The sequence below is a fragment of the Oncorhynchus mykiss genome, chromosome 8 (genome assembly GCF_013265735.2).
Source record: "Oncorhynchus mykiss isolate Arlee chromosome 8, USDA_OmykA_1.1, whole genome shotgun sequence".
In the NCBI taxonomy this organism is placed as follows: domain Eukaryota; kingdom Metazoa; phylum Chordata; class Actinopteri; order Salmoniformes; family Salmonidae; genus Oncorhynchus; species Oncorhynchus mykiss.
The window spans coordinates 73,584,967-73,592,285 of NC_048572.1; positions in this window are offsets into that span (position 1 = coordinate 73,584,967).

Genomic DNA, 7,319 nt, shown 5'->3' on the forward strand with positions numbered 1-7,319 from the left:
ACTTTTGACCTCTTTCATGGCTTTCCTTTGTGGTCTGATCAGCCTCACGGGAGGGCCATTTGGATAATGAATTTAAGGTAATTTGTGATACTGATTTTAAGGTCATTTGTAATTGATAATTATGAACGAGTTTATAGTTCTTTGATATATTTGTATTTTGAACCAATGAAAATAAAGAAATGGCATAGCCTTGGACTACTGGTAGACTTATGTTAAATATTCAGGACATATTCTAAGCCAACAGGACAGGGATGCATGACATCTGTGGTGATCCAGGGCCATTGAGAGGATGAGATAAACATAATGAACTATGTAATAATCTTTGAGATTAATACTATTGTCACGGCCGTTAAAAGAACTGGACCAAGGTGCAGCATGGTGAGCGTACATTTTCTATTTTATTTGAAATGACCCCGACAAAACAAACTGTGAAGCTTAAAGGCTATGTGCCATCAAACAAAGTTACCTTCCCACAAACACAAGTGGGAAAAAGGGTACCTAAGTATGGTTCCCATTCAGAGACAACGATAGACAGCTGTCCCTGATTGAGAACCATACCCGGACAAAACCTAGAAATAGAAAATCATAGAAACACAAAACATAGAATGCCCATCCCAACTCACGCCCTGACCAAACCAAAATAGAGACATAAAAAGGATCTCTAAGGTCAGGGCGTGACTACTATAGACATGTTGATTTTTCTCAAATCCATAAGTTCAGACAGGGAGACAGTGAGACATTTAGTCAATATTTGGAAACAACCTATATTTGATACTGATGGTTGTGGGAAGGAGCGACAGACAGATAGTGTAAAAAGGCAGACGGAGAAGGGCTCCCCGCCCTATACGGAGGCCTAAAGTGACCTTGATGGTTTGGGAGTATGAGGAGACGGAAGGGGGGGGGCAGGAAATTAGCAAGATAGAGAGAGAGCAGAAGGCACATGTGGAAAATGAAAGGGGCGATCCTACACGATAATGTCAGACATAAGGATAATTTACTAATCTTACCTAAGTCATTGTTTAACCTGTCTAGGACACAGGTTTCGCTAACGGAACCCCCCCACATTCCGCTGAAAAGGCAGCGCGTGTAATAAAAAAATATTTTTGGGAAATATTTAACTTTCACAAGTCCAATACAGCACATTAATGATAAACATCTTGATAATCTACCCATCGTGTCCGATTCTTTAAATGTTTTACAGCGAAAACACAACATATATTTATGTTAGATCACCACCAAATCCAAAAAACACAGCCATTTTTCCCAGCCAAAGATAGTCACAAAAGCAGAATTAGAGATAAAATGAATCACTAACCTTTGATAATCTTCATCAGATGACACTCATATGACATCATGTTACACAATACATTTATGTTTTGTTCGATAATATGCATATTTATATCCACAAATCTCGGTTTACATTGGCGCCATGTTCAGAAATGCCTCCAAAATATCCGGAGTAATTACAGAGAGCTACATAAAATAACATAAATACTCATCATAAACTTTGACAAAAGATACATGTTTTACATATAATTAACCAAACCCGTATGTCCAAGATTTTGTGTCCAACAGGTGAATTACAGGAAAAGGTGATTCACTCAATCCAACCAGGAGACTGGGTGTGGATCCAGTCCCTCAGGAGAATAGACGGGAAGCCGCCCCGTTGAGAAGGTCCATACAAGGTTCTGTTAAACCACCGCCTTGGCCAGTAGAATAGCTGAGAGAGTCACTTGGGTCCACGTTACGGTATGTACACATATAAGCACTGCTCACACACAGAGTTAGGAGAAGAACCGAGTACCAACAGGGTCCAGGGGTTACCTCCTTAACGAAGATTTCCTATGCCGACCGTTCATCACTGTGGGTGATCCTAGAAGTGTGAGTTTGGGGTGGTACCTAGCAGACCGACTAAGGGCAGGAGAGAGTTGGTGGTTTTTGGGAAGAGTAGGGGCTCTGAGCTGCATCCTAGTCTTGGAAACCTCTCTGATACATCCAGATTCACCACCTCCCATTACTAATTATAGGACACCATTGTCTTTGATAAGAAGTAAAAGATAAACTATATAATACACTGATGAGTGACTTACAGAATAAGGAGTAAAAGAAGATCAAAATGTAAGATTTAAGGTAAACAATTCCCTAGGAAAGCAAATAACTTTACAGGGATTGGGTTGGCCAGAAGTACTCGGCCAACCCACCTCGGTTCACTTTAACTCCTGATGAGTACCAGTGTTATAGATACAAGAATGGCACCGAGAACTTAGATGATTTTAATGGCTGAAAGGTAATCGTTAATGTGACTGACTTAGGTTTGGGAAGTACAGGAGACAATTCTTAACCTCACAGCAGCTATATCTGATGTAGGGTGGGCTCGTACCAGCAAAGGACGCATACGACAGAAACTACCAAAAAGGGTGGTTAGGAACTTGCGCCCCAGGATTATTGGTCCAACCAGTTCGAGTTAGTCATCAGAGGCCAGTTACAGGAGACTAAAGTAGGCACAGGAGGAGTTTTGACCAGGATGGGAGTCCAGATGGATGCTATTGGCATCCTCAGGGAAGTTCCAGATGAAGCAAATAGGTGAAGGCTTTACCAGTACATTATTTTGGTGGTTGACAATAAATAAAAATGTGGATTGGATTAATGACATCTATTATAATCAACAGCGATTTGTGAATGATACTGGGGATGCAGTAAAGGGGCTCTCTGACCAGTTCTCCACCACCTCCCTCATGACCTGGTAAAATAGACTGACTCTCGATGTGTTAATTGGCAGAAAAGGAAGAATGATTGGGGTTCATTGCTGTACGTTTATTTTTTAATAACACAGCTCCAGACGGATCAGTGACCAAGGCCCTGGCAGGTTTTACCACATTAGCTCATGAGCTAGCAGAGAACTCTGGGGTGGATATTTCCCAGACAGGGTGGTTCGATAGCAGGTTTGGGAAATATTGTAATGTATTGTGGGCAACTTTCACCTGTATGAGTGTTTTGGTTCTGTGTGGATGTTTGGTCCCATGTGTGAGAGGTTTGTGGAAAGGTCAATGACGCAACAGATGGTGAGATACGGACCGATTCCGAGCTCCGACCAGTGGGATAACGAGTACAGAGCTCCAGGCCTAGGAGATGGCTCCGTGTCTTTTAAGAGGAGCCAATGTTAGATAAGACTAATTTCAATGTTTAGACAGGACTGTTCTTTCAAACACAGACTGTCTGAGTAAAATTCGGTGCCGACCTGGCTAGGCCTCTGAGAGACTTGGGAGAGGACAGGGAGTACTTCTCAAGGTCTCCCTAATCTTTGTCGGTTGGGTATTGATACAGTATGTGCATAGGACTGTTTGTGTGTGGAGGTATGTGTGTAAGGAGCCAGTATAAAATGGATGGTTTTGTACAACGCTCTCGTGAATAAACATTTTGACTATTGTGGCTGCGCCTCCGTCTGTTTAATTCAACCAGAATCTTACAAACTCTGGGTTGCAGACTGAGTAGTTTAATTGAAGTGGTTTATGAACATTGAGAACATAATTCTCTTAACACTCACACCGACTGAGCAGAGATACTAGCTAGCTCATGTGGAAAAACAAGCTCTGGGGCTGACATGGGCATGTGAGAGATTCAGAGACGTTCTCATTGGTCAACACTTTCAGCTGGAAGCTGATCACAAACCGCTCCTGAGCCTTCTGTGGAACCAACGCTTGTACACCCTTCCCCCACAAATCCAACGCTTTAGGATGAGACGTTTGAGATACTCCTACACGATTGCTCATGCCCCTGGAAAGTCTGTGGACTGCAGACATACTGCCATGTGCGCCAGTCAAATCCAAAGCTTCTAATGCAGAAAAGGAGCACATGGAGAGCACAAATATATATGTGGATGCCATCATGGAACAGCTTCCAGCAAGTGTTTCCAACATGGACAACCTGAGAGAACAACTCAAAGCCGACACTGTGTGCTCAAAAGTCATGACAATGTGTCAGGAAGGATGGTATGAGTTCAGCTAATGCTAAGGCCCTCTGATACTGTACCGGGCAGAACGCGCTTTTCTCGCAGTGCACGACGGTCTTCCGTTGAAAGGAACAAGACTTGTCATTCCATCAGCCTTACGAAAGTATGTCCTCACTAAGCTGCACAAGGGTCAAGGTGTGTTCAAGTGCAGAGAACGTGCACAACAGGCTGTGTGGTGGCCTGGACTCAGCCAGTAACTGAACGAAGTTGTGCTTAACTGCAGGACAAGCATAAAAGAGCACACAAACCACACAGAACCATCACAACTTCCCAAGAGGCGCTGGCAAAGACTGGGAGCAGACTTGTTCACTCTAAAAAGAACCACCTACCTGCTAGTGGTGGACTACTTCTCAAGGTATGTGAGAATCGCAAACCTGCCACAAACAAAGTCTGTAGACGTTGTAGTTCATCTGAAGTCCATCTTTGCCCGCAATGGGGTACCTGAGATCCTGGTTTCGGCCTACTCTCCTTGCTTTGCTGGCCTATCGGTCAACTTCACTCCAGAATGGCTTCAGCCCAGCTCAAATGCTGATGGGACTACAGCTTCATACCAACACTCCCATCACTGCTAGACCCATCACGCCCTGAGATGCTGGAGCGCGTTCACTCAAGTCACATTGCAGATGAGGCCTGTTACAGGCACACTGTATTGGCCAGGAATGCAGAGTGAAATAAAAGACTGTCAATAAATGCACAATCTGCAATGAATACGCCATTGAGCAACAAAGATAGACGATGATGTCCCACGAGCTACCGATGCGGCCCTGGCAGATAGTAAGTCTAGATCTCTTCCAGCACAGTGACAGACTTTCTTCTGGTAGTCGAGCATTACTCAGACTTCTGGGAGATTTACCTTCTCCCCAACCTCTCAGCAGAGACAACGATCAAACGCTGCAAGGCTCAGTTTGCACGCTATGAACAGCCAGATAGGGTAATCTCAGATAATGGACCCCAATTCTCCTGCTTTGAGTTCTGGAAACTTGCTGCAGAATGGGGATTCGAGCACATCACCTCATCGCCACGACACCCAAAAGCTAATGGGAAGGCAGTCGGCAGTCAAAATCGCAAAGAACCTCTGCAAAAGGGCAAGGATACCTGGAAAGCATTCCTGCAGTGGCGCAATACCCCAACAGAAGGCCTGAATAGCAGCCCGGCCCAGCGCCTCATGGCACGGCGCTTAAAACCAGCTGTGCCAGTAGCCAACACTCTCCTGGAGCCCTGTGTGGTGACAGAAGTGCTGGAGAAGCTTAATCACAGAAGACAGGTGTCCAGGTTCATCTACGACAAATCAGCAAAAGACTTAACTGAGTTCAGGGTGGGTGAAACAGTGCTGATGAAGCCATTACCAGGTGACTGGACGGGCCTCTGGAGAATCGGGATCCTGTGTACAGAAAGTTGCACCACGCTCCTACTTGGTCGAAGTGAATGGCTCACTGTACCGTCGTAACAGGGTTGACCTTCAGATTGCTGAGCAAGCCCCTACTCAGAACCCTGATGGGTATAGGGGTCACGTGACAAAGGACGGAACCCCAGCAGGTCATGTGGGGCCTGAGGCACTGGGCGAAGAGCCAGGGGATCACGTCGCCCATCAATACTCAGACAGTCAGGGGACACACCTCTGCGTGAACCCACAGTCCTCACAGACAAGCCCTCTGTCTTTTCACGCTGCTAGCAGCTGTCCCAGCCACATAAAACACTTAATCTGTAGGTTTCCTATTAGGGATTGTAGACAGACCCAATTACTAGGTTTGTTTTGTTAGTGAATTGACAGCTCCTGTCCTATTTTATAAAAGGGAAGATGTTATGGGTGCAAAATGGCACATTGATGCCATCTGTTGGTAAATTACTACAACACCAGTGTTTTTACCGGTGTGCTTAATATACCCGGATGTTTTGCAATGTACTGAACAAGACTGGTTACTCCCAACAATAACTCTGTCCTGTCATTTAACATCCAAACACTCTTTCCCTCTGATACTGCCCAAACTGTAGCAATACATGCTCAACATTCTCTGTTTTCTGGCAATAATCGCACATTGCCAATGACTGGAACGAACTGCAAAAATCACTGAAGCTGGAGACTCATATCTCCCTCACTAGCTTTAAGCACCAGCTGTCAGAGCAGCTCACAGATACAGTACCTGTACATAGCCCATCTGTAAATAGCCCATCCAACTACCTCATCCCAATACTGTATTTATTTATTTATCTCCTTTGCACCCGAGTATCTCTACTAGCACATTCATCTTCTGCACATCTCACTCTAGTGTTTAATTGGTATATTGTAATTACTTCGCCACCATGGCCTATTTATTGCCTTACCTCCCTTATCCTACCTCATTTGCACACACTGTATATAGACTTTTTCTACTGTATTATTGACTATATGTTTGTTTATTCCATGTGTAACTCTGTGTTGTTGTTTGTGTCAAACTGCTTTGCTTTATCTTGGCCAGGTTGCAGTTGTAAATGAGAACTTGTTCTTAACTAGCCTACCTGGTTAAATAAAGGTGAAATTAAACATTTAAAAATGTCCTGTTGGATGCTTTCCTATTACATGTAAGGTCTTATTCATCCGTCTGTGTCCCTTAATCTTGTAAAAATAGGGTCCTCTCTTCTGTCCCTTCCTGACTTTCCTCTGTACTTGAAATAAATGCCTGCCCTTAGTATCTCTATTCCACTGCTCCTGCCATCTCTGCAACATCACTGTCCATATCATGCATTTTACCTCTGCCTTGCTCATTGAAACTACAACATCAACATCCCCACAACTAAGTGCATGTTTAGCCAGTACATCAACTGCCTCCACCCCCACATGGGCTGGGACCCAAGTAAATCGTATCTTGTATACCCATCTGTCTAATCCTGCCATGGGTTTGTAGCACCTCATTACAGTCTTATCTGCTACGTGAGCTAAAGGACTGGAGACTCATCAACACTGCACATGAATCTGAGCAAATAACTACTCTGTCTGACTTGACTTCCTCAACCCACTGCAAGACTAACAGTATGACCATCAGCTCTGCGGTATATACAGACAGATGATCTGTAATACGTTCCCTGACTCAGTGCGACCTGTCCTTGAATCTTTTGAACCATCTGTGTAAATGGCCACAACATCCTGATACACAGTATCCAGATATTATCTTAAAACAAATCAAATCAACTCGGGCCTCATTCAAGAGCTCCGATCTGAAGATCACCGACGTCATGATTTGACCTCGTATTGTTCTGAGTTGTTTTGAACGCGGCATGTGTTTACGCCTATGGAGTTTGGGAATGGGACTTATACTGAACAAAAATATAAACG